Here is a 6137-nt window from a genome sequence, read left to right on the forward strand (position 1 = left end):
ATCCTAAGTAAAAGTAGAGTCTTTCATTCAGTCTCTGGAGCAGGAATGATTGTCCAACCTGAAAGGCCAGATGCATCTCATCTACCAGAGGGATGTTCGAAACATCATGGACATCTGGGAGAGATGAAGGGGAGACCCTTTGGACAATGCTGAGTTAAAGACCTAAGTTCGTGCTGGAAGAACACAGGAGTATTGCTGAAAAGAGTAGCCACATTCAGTTTTTCTAAAGCCTACAGGTAGCAAAGGCTGCAGATACTGATTGAAAGGAAAGTTCATAGAATGCTTTTGATAGAACTAGCTAGTGGAGACTCAAGGAGACATGATAAATAAGTGATGGGAGACTTCACTTATTCTGATCACTTCTTGAGTTCTTATCATCTTGCCCAAACCACATAGCTAATAACTTCCTAATTTTTAAAGTGATCATTTTGTTTTTGGAAAGGTGGACAAAATAACCTTAAACATCCTAAATGAGATTGTCACTGACAGGGGGACCCTGGTTGCTGAAGTGGCAATGATGAGCACTATGGAAGGAAATGATTGCTCCATCCTGGAGTTCGTAAAGGAGAAGGATAGGATATCTGGTCTTAGTAAAACAGGTACCCTTGATTTCGGACAAGCTCATTTCAATCATTTCCATTTGATGGGTATGTCATGGTAGAGATTCCTTTCAGACATGAGCTGCTCTAGATGACCTCTGAAGTTCCTTCCAATATTCAGATTCTGATTCTGTGACCCCCAAATCAGTGATCTTTCAATGTCAAGATATAACTTTTCTTATCACTCCTTATTATCTTTTATTTCTAGTAAAAATTTGGAAAAACTACATACTTATTTCAAAACTCTAGGTCTTACAGTGCCTCTTTCTGGGGGATAGATTAGACTCAATGAATTGTGGTAAAAATGGACTTTGACTTCGGCTCCAAGCAGAGACTTCTGGATGAATCACCCACAGACAAGTAGCTGGCCAGTGAGGACTGCAAAAGAGGGAAGCCATGATCATGAGGGTGAGTGTGACCACACATTTTCAGAATTGCAGGTGGATTACACTTTGTTGAAGAGATAATTAGGATGGAAGAGTCTAGGGCTGTGCCTACTTCCTCTTAGCAGGACTCCCTAGCCTTATAAAGGGGCTGTAGCTGAAACTATAGCCATCCACTGTCCAACTGGTTCCTTATCAGTGCTGGAGCATCTGGTGAGTCTGAGATTCTTCAGGGCTAGTCTTTGGGCTAGAATTTGTCTTGTAGACTGAAAGGCAGAGGAGGCAGTTTGGTGGAGTGAAGTGAGCCCTAGCCTAGGAATCAGAGGTCCTGGGGTCTGGTTTCTAGTCCTTGTTCTGTCTCTAACTTGCTGTGGGATTAACTATGTCATTTCCACTCAGTTGGCATGTTTCCTCTTCAGTAATAGGTCACTCGTGACCTATTGGTCATCTTCAAGGGTCCTTTCTGCTTGTACATTCCATGAAATACTATAAATGGAATATTTCATATTGTACACTTGAGGGATCCTTGTGTTCACTTAGATTTTGACAGATTTCTACTGAAAAGAGTAATATTGATAAATGAATTCTGTTTAGAAATGGGGAGAACTGAATTTAAATCCTAATATATAGGTAGACATCTGAGTACCTTGCTACAGTCATTTTTTTCTCTGAACCTCGATTTTCATCTGTAAAATGCAGGATTTGATTACATAATCTCTGATGTTTCTTCTGACTGACATTATAGATCTTATTTTTCAAACACTCTCTTTTCTTAGAAATCAAGGATTTATTCTAACATCAAAATTCTTAAAGATATGTTATAGCAGCATCTTTTAAGGAAGGGCATGACTATATTGAGAATGACAAGACATGTATTCACATGCTGGTTCTGTCACTTACTACAACCTTTGGTAACTTAATGGGCTTTACTTCCCTTCCTTGCAAAAAGAGAGAATTAGACTGGATGATCTCTATGATTTCTTTTCTCTTCAAATCTTCCACCTATGACCAAAGGAGAATCATGTGTTTGGTTATGTCATAGGGAGGAATTGGGACACAGTTGTTGAAGGATGTTGATGAGAGACTGTTTGTGTTGACTCTCCTGTGTGTGGGGGCCAATTCTACTTTGTAGAGGCAAGTAAAGCGACTCAGGAATGGTCTAGGAAATCTGGTCTGTCAGAGACCTGGGATGTTGAGCTCTGGGGAGAGCAGGGGAACCTCTCATATCTTCTTTCAATATCTCATGGCAAAGTTCCAGGCTTTAACCAGGGAACCATGCTGGTCACAGGGATGTGACTTATTGGGAGATTAGCCAGAATTTCAGTGACTTTGGTCTTTTTCCTTTGAGCTTTCATTCCTACGCACTGAGCATTTGTAAAACCATAGAGTCTGGAGCATTCATTCTGCAATGATTTACTTGTAATATTAGAGAGACCTCTTAGTTTTCAGATGAAGACAAGGGGGCCCAAAGAAACCTTCTCCTTTTAGATTAAATTCCATTGGCATTGCATAGATCTAATATGAACATGTTATTTTACCTGTTGTTCTCCTCAATGGACTGTGAGATCTTTGATACAGTGGGCAGTGATTTTGCCTTTCTTTCTGGAGTTTAAGCAAGGTGATCAGCTCACAGGACGTGCTTCCTAAAAGACTATTGATTGATTGGCTCACACTCATGTCTTCTACAGCCCAGATGAGCATACCTTTCTCTACGCTTCTTTTCCTGCACCCTCAATTGGCAGGTGATGAAACAGAAGTGCATGGGAGTGGTTGAAGTTGCTCAGGGTTCCCATAGAACATTTGAGGTGATTGTTTCCATCATGGGCTGGAGCTTTCTAAAAATTTTTTTAAAAATTGAACTGAAGACAGAAAATTTGGAAGTCAGATGAACCAAGATGAATTAATCAAATCATGATCTAATGGAACATATGAGTTTTATAAACTCTAATTGAGCAATTTTAGTAATTTATTAACTTTAGTAAACTCTAATTTAGATCTTCTTATCAATGAAAATATTTATGTATGTGTAAATTCTCTCTTTTCTTCTTTCAGATTAGCAGAGATCTGGAAAAGATGTCCCACCAGTACTATCTGCAGTGCCAACTGCCTTGCCAGCCCACTCCCAACTGTCCACAACCTTGCCAAGCTGCTTGTCTGGAGTCATGTCTTCCTCAGTGTACACAACCATATCTTCCCCAGTGTGTGGAGCCATGCATCCTCAAGTGCCCAGAGCCCTGTATTCCCAAGTGCTCAGAGCCATGTATTCCCAAGTGCCCAGAACCATGTATTCCCAAGTGCCCTGAGCCATGGATTCCCAAGTGCCCAGAGCCATGTATTCCCAAGTGCCCAGAACCATGTATTCCCAAGTGCCCTGAGCCATGGATTCCCAAGTGCCCTGACCCATGGATTCCCAAGTGCCCTGAGCCATGTATTCCCAAGTACCCAGAGCCATGTATTCCCAAATGTCCAGAGCTTTGCCCTCCTAAGTGCCCTGAGCCATGCCCACCAATACTGTGCCAGCAGAAATGCCCCCCATGCCCTCCACCTTGCTATCATCAATACACAAACAAGAAGTAACAGTTCCAGATGCAGGCACGACCATGAAACAAGGAGCTTGATCATCTCTGTGAAGGCCTGTGCTCTCTGCCACTCTGAATCTCCACACTCCTCTGTCCTTGATTTGCCATGAATGGAATACCTGGGAAATGAGCTTTTCTTCCTGAAGCTACAATAATCTCAGAAACAAGCTTCCTAGTTTCTACCACCATCCCCACACCTCCAGGAATGGGAGACAGCAGAGAAAGATCCATCCTACTCCCTATCAGGGTTCCTGAAACCTTGGAGAAGGGCAACCCTGAGAAACCAGACTCTCTGGTCCCCTGCCTCTACACCAGCTCTCCTTTGTGCTCTGTGCTGTAACCTGCCTGCTGATTTCCATCCCTTACATCCCTGTAACTTTCCTTCCACTGTCCCAAATAAAGTATATGTTTCATCATGAGTTTGCAACTGTGATTTTTCTCCTATCTCCCCAATCTTCATGACTCACTCATTTATCGGGTGGTATCAGATCATTTCATATCAGTGTTTCCCATCTATGTTTAATGATTAGATATAAGTCCTGTCTATAAATGGGAATAAACAGACCAGTTTCCTTTTGTGTAGCACTTCTTTGCTTCCCAAGTCCTTTATGTTTCTTATTATTTGATTTATTTCTGACAATGACCTCTGAGGTTCAGCTAGGATTGTTATCTTGATTTGTCTGATGAGAAAACTGGGACACCACGAAGTTATATGGCTTGTGTAAACTCACACAATCTTCTTGTTCTTCCCATTTACATACTTGGTATAATCATGTTTATAACTTTTTTTAAAAATCTGGTTTACTTTGCTATGCATCATTTTATATGTCTTCACATTATTCTCTGTCTTCTGCACAGTCTTTATCTCTTATAGCACATTATACTAACCTTTCAAAATTCTTTCAGTTGTTCTCCAATGTATTGGTACCTACTTTGTTTCCAGATTTTTTTTCTTTTAATTGTGCTCATATAGATATTTTGGTGATTATGTGACTGGTCTCCCTCTTTTAGAAACCCAGATTAGCATATCTACCATCACTTCTTAGGTCTGGATTTGCAATGCAAATTTTAATGGAGAAGTTATTTTGCTCCTGGCCTCTGTAAAAGGCTACATGGCTATAATGTGGGTAGGCTGCAATGAGAAGAGTAATGGGGTCCCCACTCTGGGGCCTCCTCTTGAGTCCTACTTTTTTTTTTATTAAATTTATTTATTTAACTTTTAACATTCATTTTCACAAAATTTTGGGTTACAAATTTTCTCCCCTTTTATCCCCTCCCCCCCCAAACACCAAGCATTCTAATTGCCCCTATGACCAATCTGCTCTCTCTTCTATCATCCCTCTCTGCCCTTGTCTCCGTCTTCTCTTTTGTCCTGTAGGGCCAGATAGCTTTCTATACCCCTTTACCTGTATTTCTTATTTCCTAGTGGCAAGAACATTACTCGACAGTTGATCCTAATACTTTGAGTTCCACCTTCTTTACCTCCCTCCCTCCCCACCCCTTCCCTTTAGAAAGCAAGCAATTCAATATAGGCCAAATCTGTGTAGTTTTGCAAATGACTTCCATAATAGTTGTGTTGTATAGGACTAACTATATTTCCCTCCATCCTATCCTGTCCCCCATTACTTCTATTCTCTCTTTTGATCCTGTCCCTCCCCATGAGTGTCGACCTCGAATTGCACTCTCCTCACCATGCCCTTCCTTCTATCATCCCCCCCACCCTGCTTGTCCCCTTATCCCCCACTTTCCTGTATTGTGAGATAGGTTTTCCTACCAAAATGAGTGTGCATTTTATTCTTTCCTTTAGTGGAATGTGATGAGAGTAGACTTCATGTTTTTCTCTCACCTCCTCTCTTTATCCCTCCACTAATGAGTCTTTTGCTTGCCTCTTTTATGAGAGATAATTTGCCCCATTCGATTTCTCCCTTTCTCCTCCCAACATATTTTTCTCTCACTGCTTGATTTCATTTTTTTTTTAAGATATGATCCCATCCTCTTCAATTCACTCTGTGCACTCTGTCTCTATGTATGTGTGCGTGTGTGCATGTGTGTGTGTGTAATCCCACCCAGTACCCAGATACTGAAATGTTTCAAGAGTTACTAATATTGTCTTTCCATGTAGGAATGTAAACAGTTCAGTTTTAGTAAGTCCCTTATGACTTCTCTTTGCTGTTCACCTTTTCATGCTTCTCTTCATTCTTGTGTTTGAAAGTCAAATTTTCTTTTCAGCTCTGGTCTTTTCATCAAGAAAATGTGAAAATCCTCTATTTCATTGAAAGACCAATTTTTCCCCTGAAGTATTATACTCAGTTTTGCTGGGTAGGTGATTCTTGGTTTTAGTCCTAGTTCCTTTGACTTCTGCAATATCCTATTCCATGCCCTTCGATCCCTTCATGTAGAGGCTGCTAGATCTTGTGTTATCCTGATTGTATTTCCCCAGTACTTGAATTGTTTCTTTCTAGCTGCTTGCAATATTTTCTCCTTGACCTGGGATCTCTGGAATTTGGCCACAATGTTCCTAGGAGTTTCTCTTTTTGGATCTCTTTCAGGCGGTGTTCTGTGGATTCCTTGAATAT

General features: G+C 40.9%; 1 long non-coding RNA gene across 1 annotated transcript; it reads left to right on the forward strand.

Annotated features, from left to right (window-relative positions):
* The first annotated feature begins 1114 nt into the window (after positions 1 to 1114).
* Positions 1115 to 3980, forward strand: LOC140528812 (uncharacterized). The gene is made up of 2 exons (XR_011975309.1): positions 1115 to 1195; positions 3035 to 3980. It is a non-coding gene; the product is annotated as an uncharacterized lncRNA (long non-coding RNA).
* The last annotated feature ends 2157 nt before the right edge of the window (positions 3981 to 6137 follow it).

Source organism: Notamacropus eugenii, chromosome 2, assembly GCF_028372415.1.
Source record: "Notamacropus eugenii isolate mMacEug1 chromosome 2, mMacEug1.pri_v2, whole genome shotgun sequence".
Lineage (NCBI taxonomy): Eukaryota > Metazoa > Chordata > Mammalia > Diprotodontia > Macropodidae > Notamacropus > Notamacropus eugenii.